The 14,076-nt window shown below is 35.3% G+C and overlaps 1 pseudogene; it reads right to left on the bottom strand.

Moving 5' to 3' along the window:
• Window positions 1–4,442: 4,442 nt before the first annotated feature.
• On the bottom strand, window positions 4,443–7,112 carry LOC103952421 (annotated as a pseudogene).
• Window positions 7,113–14,076: the final 6,964 nt, after the last annotated feature.

Here is a 14,076-nt window from a genome sequence, read left to right as displayed (position 1 = left end):
TTAAATCTTCCTCATTTTCACATTTGGATTTTGGATGAGCCGTTTCGGTAATCTATTGTATTGATCTTACGATGCTTCTTATTTGTAATTGAGTAAAGTATATAGTCCAACAAAACTTGAGTTCACCACTGTGATTTTTAGCTGTACACACTGGAGTTTTACCATGGCAATTTCCTTGCGATACTCATCGGTAGGCCAAAATTCAGGCACTCTTGGAATAGTGTCATAAGAGTATTCGGGTAAAAGCACCTTGAGATTTTGTAGGAAAGAGATCCATCACCACTTCACATCCATCAAAAGTCCAGTGAAGAAATTCATTTCAATAACAAAAGTTTATAGAGTTTTGCAGGTCTCTCCTTGCACTTGGAGATAGTGCACCCTGCCTGTCATTTCGTTTTTACACTTATCTATCATTCTAAATCGTATTTTAATTCTTTCTATTCCCTCATCTCCTCCAGCTATTCTCTCCGGCCAAATTCCCCATCCTTACTTGACTCCCTCCCCGGGCCACCACTCACAGATCCGACAAACCCAAACACCTTGGGTTTGGGATTCAATGGGCAGAGTCCGCGAGCTTGAATGGCCCGACTACGAAGAAGTCGTCTACGTCCGCATCGAGGGCGGCGAAGCCGACGGCTTCGATGTCTCCCATTCTGGCGTCGTCGCTGGCGTTGAATAGGATAAAGACGAGATCGGGTCCGCTGCCGCAGGAGAGCCTTGTTGGGTTTAGGGGTAACAAAGGGTCGGCGCTGGGCTCGAGCAATTTGTCGAGGCTGGGAGTCGGCGATCAAAGTTTAGGATCGGGAAGTGGGGGAAGAAGGAGGCTGCGAGTCAAGAGTAAGATTGGGTTTGGGATGGGATGGGATGGGATGGGATGAGGAGGAGGGAGAGAGGTGTGGGAAGAAAGGAGAGAAATGTTTTTTTTTTATTAGTATTTTTAATTTTATTATTAATAATTAATTTTATTATTAATTTTAATCATTAAATAAAATTTAATATTTTATTATTATTTAGTTCATTTTTTATTCCAGTTGGCAAAGGAGTGGGCCCCACTTCTTCTACGTCATCATTTAACAGCAAAATTAATAGAAAATCTAACTAATTCATAAATTGAGGTATGACATTGCAATTTTTAAAACATGAGATATGAGATTATGATTCGACTCATAGTTGAGGTAGTTTTGTGTAATTTACCCAACAAAATATTATTAAGAACATGGATAGAAAACATTTTGAAAATAAACTTGAATCATCAAAATCAATTCTCCAAATTAGCGTGTGCGTTCTCTACTCTCTCTTTCGAAACCCTAATGGCTAAAAAGTCTTATTTATACTGCAACACAAATAAAATATGGCAAAATTGTCCAACCACGTTTTGGACCCATATCTGCTCCAAAACCTCATACATTCTCCAAAATGCCACGAACCCATAAGATGTCATCTTGGGCTTCAAAACTCGTAATTAAGCCCAAAAATGTCATTTTTCAATGCCACGCGCTGCACCTTTATTTCATCGCCATAAATAAAAAGCTTTGTAGAAAAATATGAAACTTTGACACGTGCAAATTGAGATACACACGAACATCCTCCAATTAGAATTACTCCAAAATTCATTCATTTGATCACGTTTTGCTCTAGAGGAAGTCAGAAATCCTATATTGAAAATACAATTTATAATATCAAAATTTTTCCAAAATAATAATCAAAATAAACTAAGATTACGATGATATATACAATATAATATTGACTCAACGACGTAGGCCCTCCTTTCTACAGCATGATGGCGTCGTGCCTCGCTAGCGGGCTCAAGGCTCGACAATTATTGCAAGGCCAGTCCAACGGGCTGCTGCCTTTGATCCAATTGCCTTTCCTCTTTTAGGAATGGTGGAGATGAATTTGTTGGTTTGAGGGCAATTCAAGCCAAATGTCCAAACATTTCAAGGTCTGCTGAACTTGCTCTCAGAGAAACCAATTTTTCTGCTGATGCCTTGGCTAATTTAGGTGATAAAAAAATCCTCGAATTGTATTTAGCTCGACTCTTTTCCTGCTTGTGCCCAACAAGCTCTTCAACTGGACCCATATCCTTTATTGATTGCCCTAGACGCTTTTCTATTTATGATTCTTTTCTTAAAAATAAAATAATGGAATCCCATATTCTATCAAACTATGAAACTCAGAAGAAAAAATAATAATTTCAAGCCCCTGTTACAACACTCGGAAGAAAAAAAAAGAAAATAAGGTAACAAAGTTTTTCAATAAAATCTTGTACCAGCCTTATAATCTTATTAACTATATACGATCCCAACTCTCAGGTACGTACATATGCTCTTACTTTTTTGGTGGGTCGACCGACAATATACTTACATATATGCTTGAGTCACATCATCACATAGAAAACGTGCATCATTTTTGGACCGCGACTTAAATAGGGACACTTCCATGTCCTCCCATGACATTAATTTGTGTTTGTGGAGAAGACTAGACATTTGTGGCCAAACTGGCTGCACCTCTCCGGCATTATTCGATTAAAAGTTAGATTCTCTTCCACCAAACAAGTAACAGATATGAATTCCGCGCCACACATGAAACTCCTGCGCTCAATAAAATTGATTTATTTTTTAATGGAGTAAGATTCTCTTTCCTTTTTTTTTTCTCTCCCCTTTCCTCCCTTCCTATTTGAATGGAAAGACAAAATAGAGAATGTGAGAGGAGGGGATGAAAGGGAATAGAAAGAGAAAGGGAGAGAATCCTAGTCCTTTTTTAAATTACCATGGACAAACGAAGTCACAGTTTGGTGCATTGGCTTTTTTATAAATTTTTTTATTTTTTATTTCTTTTTTAGAAAACCTCGACGGTACGAGAGATATTTTATTGATAATGAAAAAAAAGAAGTTACACCTAGTCACGTGGAGGACATATCTTCCTCTCATTTCTTATGTATACCAGTTTTGTAGAATGCGAGGAAGTGGTGAGAGGAACGATTAGAGAACACATCAGAAAGTTGTGTTAGTGGTGGGAGGGTTTGGAGTGATAGGTTGTTTTTAAGGATATCATAGTGTGTGGATGGACGATATAGATGTAATCTTAAGTGAGTTAATTGTCAAGGTTCGCAGTAACTATAAGATTTGAAAATATAATATTATAACTAATATTTTAAAAGGAAATTTTTAAGTCATTTGGATGCTTTTTAGTTTTTCAACTTTGAAGACTAATTTAGTTGTTTAGTGAATTATCTTTTTAAATGTTTGAAGTTTATCCAAATAAATTTGAACTTGAATAGTATATTTGAATGCTTATTTTATAATATTTAGATTTATTTATTTATTTATATTATTTTTAATTGCCGTATTGTGTCTTTATTTTTAGAAGTTTGACGTATCCCCGTGTCGTGTTGTATCGTATCCGCATATCCGTGTCCGTGTCCATGCATCATAGGAGGAGATGATGGAAGGGAATAGTATTAGGAAGGGAGAGAATCCTACTCCGATGAACGGGCTACAGCTAAAGGCAGGTATTGCCGGAATTTGTAGAGAGTGGTGGATGCTGAAAAAAAACGAACTAAAAAAAAAAAATCGAATCGAACCAAAATTGGTTGGTTCGATTTCGATTTTGGTGATCTGGAAACCAAACCAAACCGATATATATATTATTAGGTATTTAATATATATCAATTATGAAAATGAATGAACATGCTAAACAAAGCCGTCAACCTGGGAAATTAACTTGACACATAGTTCTTCCTTGGCCATTTTCTTTTGGTGTATCCACTTTCAATTGATGATGAATATTTATGTTCATTTGAGGAACCTCGTAATTTTATTCTTCTTTGTTAGTTATTCCCCTTAACCAAAGCAAATTTTATCACCAAAAACAGTTAGAAATCTTCAAAAATTTGTTTGAGTCTAAACATTTAAGCTCAAGCATGATTTTTCATTTCAAATTAAAACCTCTACACAAGGAGTTGATTTTGAATTGTTTAAGACCCAAAGAAACCAAAACCGAACCGAAATCGGACCAAAAAAATCGAACCGAACAAAAATCGAAAAAATTTAAACCGAACCAAATTGAAAATTCGGTTTGGTTTTTATTTTAGCAAAATACCGAACCAATTGGAACCATACCCACCCGTAATACAAACCGAGTGACATGACACATAAAGGAAGAGAGTGAGTGAGGACGGGTGAGAGGAAACAGGATAGAGAGAGTGGCTAGGGGTGAGAGTAGAGAGGATAGGGAGAAAGAAAGGAGGAAAATAAAAAAGAAAAAAAATTACGAAATAGATGGAGAGAAAGAGAAGGGAATTGCGCATGTGATGAGTGAAGGCTTGTGCATGTGACAATGTAGCAGTACATTGCGTGTTGGTTTTAATTTTATTTTTTATTTTTGCTTAGAAAATAACTTCATTAAAGGAGTCAAAAGAATAACACCAGAGTAGTCCACTACTTTCAATAATTAACTGTATTAATTTTCAATTTGTTTTAATGTCATAATTTTTTTATTAACAAGAATACAACATATTTTATTCATGAAAGGAGAAGATTTAAGATTAAAACAAAGTGAAGAACATGACTCCCGGTAAGACGGCCCTTACACAAAAACAAAAAACAAAAATGAAAGTTAATTAACAACTAATCCCAAATATTGCAAGAAACTGAAACTGATGAAGGATCCATTGAAGCCAATGAATCTAGTACTACAAAGATCATGTCAGAGATCAAAACTCTCAGAACTAATCAATTGTGTCATAGGAAACGCCATACTAACAAGAATTTTTAATTTCATAACTCCAATTGCTTGTATGTTTTTGCCCACTTCACCCTGTTGTATCCTTACCTACAAGTTTGTTGGTACATTACCAATGCAATTGACTTTATGATTCTCTGCATCTCTTAAAGGGGAGGAATACTTTGTTCATGGTGGAAAAAATTATGGGGATCTACCATAGTTTTCACACGTACCAATCTATCAAAGTTACCCTTGAAATATTTGCTACCATAACGTCTAGCTGTTTGAAAGTTAGTCCGGTTGTGCAGAATGGCACCTATGTCAAGATCCCTATAGTTTTGCAAAGCCTCTCTTGGGTTCTGGGAGACATATGGAGCCATACTTTTGTACAACTTTCTTGACATGTGAATATTCCGCTTGATAGTCTCAATCTCTTCTTCCTTCCAAGAAATAAAGTACTGAACTGAAAACAGGTTTCCAGCTCTGTGAGGGAATGGAGTTCCTGATTCAGAAATCTCACTCATTCTTCCGCCGTAAGGGTTCAATTGCACTAACAAGTGATCTATCTTAATCAAATTTTTCCATAAAGATTTCCAACCATGTTTTGGAATTGGTTTTTTCACGTAGTCGGACTTACTTTTGAAGAAAATTACAGGAAATTTGGCCTAGAAAGTAGAACTTCTAGGGGAGTTCCAACTGGGCAACCAGCCAAGAATACCATGGATTCTTCCCAACTCATTTCAAAGCAGTCTTTTTGCTGTAAACCCAACTCAGGGAAACTTTCATTCATCAATTGAAGAAGCTTGTCTGCTCGTCCCAGAAATTGACAAGTGAATATTGCTACCGCAGTCTTCGTGCCCTCTTGGGAGCCATTCTTGGTTTTTATTGCTGTTCTAATGAAGAGGTCTTCAGGGAGCTTAGGTGCAACGTATTGCCATCGATGAACCATATCCTTAGCGCCTTGTTCCAGCATCCTTTCTACCTGAAACACAGTTACTTTGGCTGGAACTGGAAGCAATTTGATCTTCCACGAAAGAATGACTCCAAAGCTTGCTCCACCACCTCCTCTAATGGCCCAAAATAGATCTTCTCCCATTGACTTTCGATCAAGGATTTCACCATTCACATTAACTAGTCTAGCATCTTCAACTATTATCCACTGTAAGCCCATATTTTCTCAACAAAGGACCATACCCACCACCACTAAAGTGACCACCAATACCGACACTTGGACAAGATCCAGCTGCAAACCCATGAACCCTACTTTTCTTTCCAACTTCATAATAAAGTTCACCAATTGTAGCCCCTGACTGAACCCAAACCCTCCCTTCCGTCACATTAACATCAATGGATCGAAGATTGAACATGTCAAGAATGACAAAGGCGACATCCGATACATATGATAGACCCTCATAATCATGGCCACCACTTCGGATTCTAATCTGCAACCCGTGTTGTTTTGCACAAATTACGGTTGCTTGCACATGGCGTTCGTGCTTGGCTGCTACAATAGCCAAAGGTTTTGGAGTATCAAGCATTGTGTATCTGCGGTTTTTAGTGTGTGCCAGCAAAACTTGGTGAAATGAGGTATTTTGTGGGGTGTAAATGGCTTCCATGATAGGGTGGGTGGTGGACTGAAATTTTACAGCAAGGCATTGGAGGAAGTCATTGAGAATTTGTTGAGAATGTTTCGGAAGCGGTATGGGGGTGTATTTGAGATCAGGGATATCCTTTATTGGTGGATCAATAGATGCACAGAAAGGAGTGAGACAATAAACAGTGCTACTAAAGAGCAAAAGGAATGAGAGAACGAAGGGTATTGTTGCAGAGCTTTGTCCCTTCATTGTCTTGCAATTTTTTCTACTGCAGTATTTTCTTCTTGAGTTCTTGAAAGCATAATGTTTTTTTTTTTTTCCTTTTGATGAGAAAACGTATGTTTATGACCAATTAATTACAAAGTATGTTGCAGAGAAGTAATAATAACAAATAATATTCCGGCCTAAAAACTGTTTTCTTTTTCTCAAAACAATTAATTTAGAACGTTGCAAGTTCTTAAATAGAAACTAGTTGTTGCTCTAGAAAAGAAAAAAAAAAAATGCCGTTACTATGTTTAAATTAATTTGTAAATTGAAATGTTGCAAGTCGATATAGTATCAGTAATTATATTTAGACGCACTAAGTTGATATTATTGTTGACACACTTTTTAATACAAGTGAGCCGTGGAAATGTACATCGGACTCATTTGTAATTATGTACAAGATAAGAGAAGTGAGTTAGCAATAGTGTTATTCTTGTGTGGCAAAGATGATGTCAATATAGCAATGTGGCTAATTAGTCGCAGAGACATTTGTGTTCCTCAATGTTGTACAACAGCAAAAGCTCTGCAGTCAAAAGAGAACTTCAGCAATCCTCCTAACCAAAGTCATTTAGTTAAGTTGTTTTGATGTCAAATTTATTATTTAACGATTTGCGATCAGTTGCAACATCTATCTATTTTTCTTCTTTTTCTCGCATTGAAAATCAATTAATTGTTCCTATAAAAGAACAAAATCAGATTCATTAGTCGTGAAATTGCAAAATTAATTGCTTGAGACTTGCAATGTCATTATTAATTCAACGTTGAAGAGTGCAGAAAGAAAACGGATTCAAGGATTTTGAGAAATTGCAACGCACAAAAAAAAAAAAAAAAAAAAAAAGGGATTCAAGTATTTTAAACTTATTTGTACCGTAAAGTTTTGTTTAGGATGATATTAAATAATTCATTGTATAACGTTGTTAACAAATCTGACGAAAAACCGTAGCCGTCTAGAGAAAACCCAGGAAAATTCCTCTGCCATCGAGCCCTGCCTTTGGCTTTGGGGGTTGGGGGCAATCTGCTTGAAAATCATTCTTGGTCTCTTCCCTTTCAATTTCTGTTTATTCTATTTTGATGTTGAATTGTAACCGTGAAACACTTTAGTCATCATGATAATCGTCGTTTTTTGACCTACGCACACAATTAATACAAAGTTTTGAATTCAATTATCACATTTGATATAGAGTTGAAGCTGGAAGCCATGGAAGATGCCTAATTGCATTGGGATCAAGTTTAGTCACTACGACACTTGGGTTTAGCTGGTGTAGTGATATGACTTTCGGATGTCTAGAGGATGTGATGCGGTGACATGATTTTATCCTCTTATTTTGTTTATATTTAATAATTTTCAACAATTGTCTTGGACTTTGGTTTGATTTGAGTTTACTAGTTTGATTTCTCTCTATAGGAGAGTTGCTTCATTTTAATTTTTTTTTTTTTTTTTGGGTTTGCTACCTCTTTTGGATCTAAGTGTAAAGGATGGAGCTGTTTGATTAGCTGGATCTACTTCATATGGTGTTCAGGGATTGTGGGGGCGGTTAGATGATGTGATTGATCCATTAGCATCGTACTCCATGTTCCAATTTATGGTTTGAGATTTTGTTCTCACATAATCTCCGTGTAATACGAAAATTAACAGTTTTATTGATCTATGTAATCGTGAGGTTTTCGATGAGTTCAGACGAGTGCTTGAAGTCTAATCATTACTTTCCGATTAGTGATGCTTTATTGTAATATTTTTATATCTAGTTTGCAAGGACTCTTTTGGGGCCGAGTTCTTCATGATAAATATTTGTAAAGGCCTTTATCAATGAATGAAATATCATACTTTTCTTAAAATAAAATAAAAAGTATTTTGAACTTTTTCAAAATAAAGGGAACGACATGTCACAAATATACCAGTTTTTGTTGAAGACTGTAATTCCACATCGAAAACTTGATAGAATAAATTGCAATTCATATTGAATGGTTTCACTCTTAATTGCATAATACTTTTTGTAATAAAATTCAACACATGTCAAGTTGTACAAATGGTTAAGTTTGTGAAAATACCATTATGATTTGTGATCAAACTGAATACTTGCCAGGTTATGCAGGTGTTTAGTGTTCCTTTTGTGATTTGTGAAATCTTAATAGTTATAGAGTATAGATAGGTCAGACTACAATTTGACATTGAATTTCTCATACATTTTTAGTAGTATGGCTGTGTTCTTTTTCTTCCAAGCTTTGTACTACGTGCATTAGTTTCAAAAAATTTACCTTGATTAAAAAAAATTGTTTCAAAACTTTTATTACTTATGCATGATCAGTTTTAAAGTCCAACACTTCTGCACGATCAATTGCAAAATTTTCTTCATTTTTGCAAAATCAGTTTCAAAATTTTCTGAACTTTTACAAGATCAGTTTCAAAATTTCAATACTTCCGTAATATCAGTTTCAAAGTTTTTAGCACTTATTGTTTCAAAATTCCAGCACTTCTTTAAGATAGTTATAAATTTTCAGTATTTGTGCAATATCACTTTCAAAAATTTTAGCACTTCTTGTCGCATCCCGGCCCGGGGCGGATCACTTCCCGGACCCGACTCCACCATCGTAGCACGATATTGTCCGCTTTGGGCTTACCATTCCCTCACGGTTTTATTTTTGGGAACTCACGAGCAACTTCCCAGTGGATCATCCATCATGGGATTGTTCTAGCCCTCTTCTCGCTTAACTTCGGAGTTCCTACGGAACCCGAAGCCAGTGAGCTCCCAAAAGGCCTCATGCTAGGTAGGGATAGGAATATACATATAAGGATCACTCCCCTGGGTGATGTGGGATGTCACAATCCACCCCCCTTAGGGGCCCGACGTCCTCGTCGGCACACACGCGACCAGGGTTAGGCTCTGATACCAAATTGTCGCATCCCGACCCGGGGCGGATCACTTCCCCGACTCGACTCCACCACCGTAGCACGATATTGTCCCCTTTGGGCTTACCATTCCCTCACGGTTTTATTTTTGGGAACTCACGAGCAACTTCCCAGTGGGTCACCCATCATAGGATTGCTCAAGCCCTCTTCTCGCTTAACTTCGGAATTCCTACGGAACCCGAAGCCAGTGAGCTCCCAAAAGGCCTCGTGCTAGGTAGGGATGAGAATATACATATAAGGATCACTCCCCTGAGCGATGTGGGATGTCACACTTCTACAACATTAGTTTCAAAATTTCAGCACTTTCACAAGATTAGTTTCGAATTTTTTAGTACTCATGCATGATCAGTTTCAAAATTTCAACGTTTCTACAAGATTAGTTTTAAAAATTCATGCATCCAAATCAATCAAAACTTCAAAATCAAATATTAAAAAAAAAAAAAAAAAAAAAGAGAATAAAAGAGAAAAAGAAAAAGAAATCCTAATCGTTCTTAGAAAAGAAACCACTTTTGAGTCTAAGGAATAACAGGAACAAGAAGAAGAAGAGCAGGGAGGAAGAAATAAGAGAGAAGAATAAGGAAGGACAAGGAGAGTGAGAAAGAGGGAGAGAAAGGAAGGAGGGGTGGGGAGAGAGAGAGAGAGAGAGAGAGAGGGGTAAGAAGAAAAGGAACAGGGAGAGAGAAAATCACGAAGAAGACAAGGGAGGAGAGAGAAAGAACTCCTGCTATAGAGACTCATCTCTTAATTATACAAGGGTAAAATTATAAATGCAAAAACAATTGAAAAAACCAATCAGTTGTGACATCATGCCACATGGATAAGTTTTGTCCCCCTTTAAGATCAATAAAATTTTTTTGTCCTTCTCCAAAATATGGTCTTATAATTTGGATGTTTGTGTAATTGTTCCTTAATCTGATTCACGAGGGAATTAAATTTAAATGATTATAATAGTTAACTACAATAGGGGCTTAATTGTATGACTATATTGTTTTAACTGTCAGCATGGCAGGAAAAGCAATAGGGGCGAAAATTGCTATCATTAGGTGCAGATATAGTAACAGCCACAACACTTTTAGGGACAAATATCTTATTCGCTCCTCCTGGAATTTAAAGGCGAAAATTAACATATACAAATAAAACTACTACCTCTAATAATGAAGGAAAATAACACTTAATCCTCTATATATAAGGAAGAATACTGCTTTAATTCATTATCTTCTATCTTCATGATTACCCTTGTCTCTATAACTCTGTTAGTTCAGTAGTGCATAATATTGTTAAAGAATAGAAATAATTCGGTTTCATTGTATCCAAAAAACAAATTAGCAGTTCCCTTTACACACAAGTAATGAGAACAAATATTATCAAAGAGTAATACTAGGTAAACCAATTTTTTAGATCAGATTTGCAAATTATGTGATGTGTATAATGTACACAAATGTGTCTTGTAGCAACTCCCTTTCAATCTTTTGCTAGCCAAATAGCAATCCACTATACTTTCAAGAAACATGTTAGGTTGAGTCCGGCTCATTTGATCAATATTTTGAGAAATATTATGCTTCCTTGTTTCTTTCCGTTCTGGACACATTATTGCATTCCAATCTAGGTTTTTCTTGATGTGCAAGGATTTGAGTTACTTATCTTTGTGGAGTCGGGACGTTCGGTCATTCTCGTTCCCACATCTAGTCATTTACGTAACATTGTCAAAATAACTTCGAATATCATTGTATTCAAAAGACATATTAGTGGTCTCCTTTGTAAGTGGTTTCCTTTCCACACGCGTAATGAGACCAAGTTATACATATGTATATGTGTGTATATATCAAAGTCTGGTTGAGTCTAGCTCAATTCATGAAAGTCTGAGAAAGGGGTAATCTTGAGAGATTGAATTTTTAAACTAAATTTTGTAAACCGAATAATGTGGATGTTGATAATTGAGTTATTACTTAAGTATTGATTAACGTGCTTATTTTTCTATCGATGACATATTATTTGGTTTGTAAATTCAGTTTAAAAATTATCTTCCTAACATTATCCTCGAGAAATTATTGTGTTCCTAGTTGCTTTTGGTTTTGACACGTTATTGGTTTCCCATTTGGGTTTTTCTTGATGTGCAAGGATTTGAGTTACTTATTTTAGATGGTTTGGAATACGTACGTCATCTATGTATCCATCACATGCATGTTCTCCCATAATTATATCCACTAATATAATTCACGTGTGATGATATATGTGAGTTATACGTCCAAGCCCTTATATCTGAATTCATACTCAATAATGGCCATGGTAGTGTACGCCCAACAGGATCCTCTCCTGATCCTTTTGGTGAAGATCCTGGAGTTCCATTCATCGTACATTATGCGGTCAGTTTTTGTTAAGTATTGTTCGTATTTAATTTTAAATAAAAATATTTAAAATAATTTATAACCTCACGATGTACGATAAACGAACATGATTGACGGATTTCCGAAATCTTTACAAAGATGATCCAATGAAAATACAGATGGAGTGCACGCAACCAAATGTATCAATCATTAATTGAGCGATAATATATAAATATAACACCAATTATTAAGTCCCAGCAAACCTACTGGTTTAAAGTTTTTTAAAAGAGTCAGTCAACCTTGTAATCCTATATACAAATTCGTGACATTATGTTTTTTACATTATTTTTTACATATATTTTGTAAAGTATTTTAACGATCTAAACCGTTTATTTTTAAAAAGCCATTCATAGATCATCTTTGCAAACAATTATACAAATTCAAAATCATTAAGACATTCATTTGTATTGAAGAAAATAGACGAATATAGTTCAACAAAGAAACATAAACCCTTAATCCAATGGCATGGATTCATATTTGGATGTTTTTGGTAGACATGATTTTGAAGGAAGACCTAAAAGATAGATGACTCAGATTATTGAAATACATTAAGGAGTATATCTTATAAAAATCGCGTGTCAAAAGTTGTGTGAAAATAATGGTGTCACGGATAATAACAGTATGCATGGATTTTTATATAACAAAATATAATGATGTAATCAATTTTATCTTAACGAAACTAAATTTTTATGTTACTTCTTTCAGAGGTACTGTCGCCTAACAAAATTTATATCTTTGATTAGCTAACAAGAAAAGTGCGACTTTCCAAAAGATTTGCTTGACAAAGAAAAAACCATCTAAAGATTTTGTCTTCAATTAGCCAACCAACCAAAGAACCAGGCAATCAAAGCAGTCGTCAAAATGATCACGTGTTATGACTACGCATATTAATTATGGACGTCCTTCATGTGTACTCGTTGATATCCGTTAGTTTTTCTCCAGTTCCAACCAACTATAAAACATGTAGCTATGCAGATAAGTACCACCTTTGCTGCCATGAGAGCGAATGCATCTGTAAAACCCAACCAAGTGCAGACAGACAAACTCTACCCAAGAAAAAGAAAGTCAAATATTTGGACTAAATGAATAATATTAGACCATGTTAGAAGAAATCTGTGAATATTCAAGTAATAGTGAGATATATATTTTTTTTTTTTAAATATAAAATATGTGACAAGATTAGGGAACGACTAAGCAACATAAATTGAAAAAACAAAACGTATCTCCACACTCCACCAAATGACAATTAATAAACATTACAATGAAGAACAAACATGGGTTAAAAAATGAGTATAACTTTTCTATGACCAGTTTCAACACAACCTTTAAAACGAATTCCAACACCTTAACATGACCTAAACAGAATTACGCATACACAACCAACAAATAGATAAAAGCCTAATTCAGCCACCAAATTGCATTGTCACCGTCCGAAAAAACAAATTTTGATGGTGTTAATAGTTTAGGTGTCAAATTTATAAATGCTAAAGTATAAAAATGAGAATGCATCGGCGGCACTTACTCAAATTTGTAAATACTGAAATCTAAGAGTGAAAAACCAAAGTCTCGATTGTGAAGTGGGATGGGCATTGTCTAAAAGACAATGCCTATGAGTAAATTTTGGGTAATGCCAAATTTGCCAAAAATAGGGGTAACGCAACATATTTGTACCAAAATCACACTTACGAATACTAGTAAATTTTGGGTAATTACAAATTCACCAAAAATAGGTGTAACACAACATGTCTATACCAAAGTTACACTTAAGAATACTCTCCCACAGAGATCACTTTAGAACACAGCAAAGTCATACAAAGTTTGTGAAAGTATCACAAATCCCACAATAAGTACAAAATTAAAATCTTAAAAAAATAAGAAAACTAATGAAAATAGTTTAAAATTTTTGAGTTCTAATAAAATAAAAAACAAAAAATTGTTCTAAGTAATAATATCAAAAGGAACTTAGTCGAGCAAAAATATTATTTTCATTAAAATAAATATTTGTACTCATTCCCAGAGTCGTTTAAAAGCAAAAGAAAAGAAGACACCTACTTTAGCACTACAAGACGTGACGGGAAAGCAAACAAGATCATCTTTGATTGGTAAATAACAATTCCCCAAAAATGAACATCCATGTTATTTCGGCGGCTGCTTGCTTTATTGCCTGGGCCGAAAAACCATTGGACATGTAAAACAGGCA

This window comes from the organism of the source record quoted next, unplaced genomic scaffold (assembly GCF_019419815.1).
Source record: "Pyrus x bretschneideri cultivar Hongxiangsu unplaced genomic scaffold, Pyrus_bretschneideri_v1 Contig19, whole genome shotgun sequence".
Classification (NCBI taxonomy): domain Eukaryota; kingdom Viridiplantae; phylum Streptophyta; class Magnoliopsida; order Rosales; family Rosaceae; genus Pyrus; species Pyrus x bretschneideri.
The sequence above is the reverse complement of the archived record's forward strand: the minus strand, read 5'-3'. Positions and strand labels throughout refer to the sequence as shown.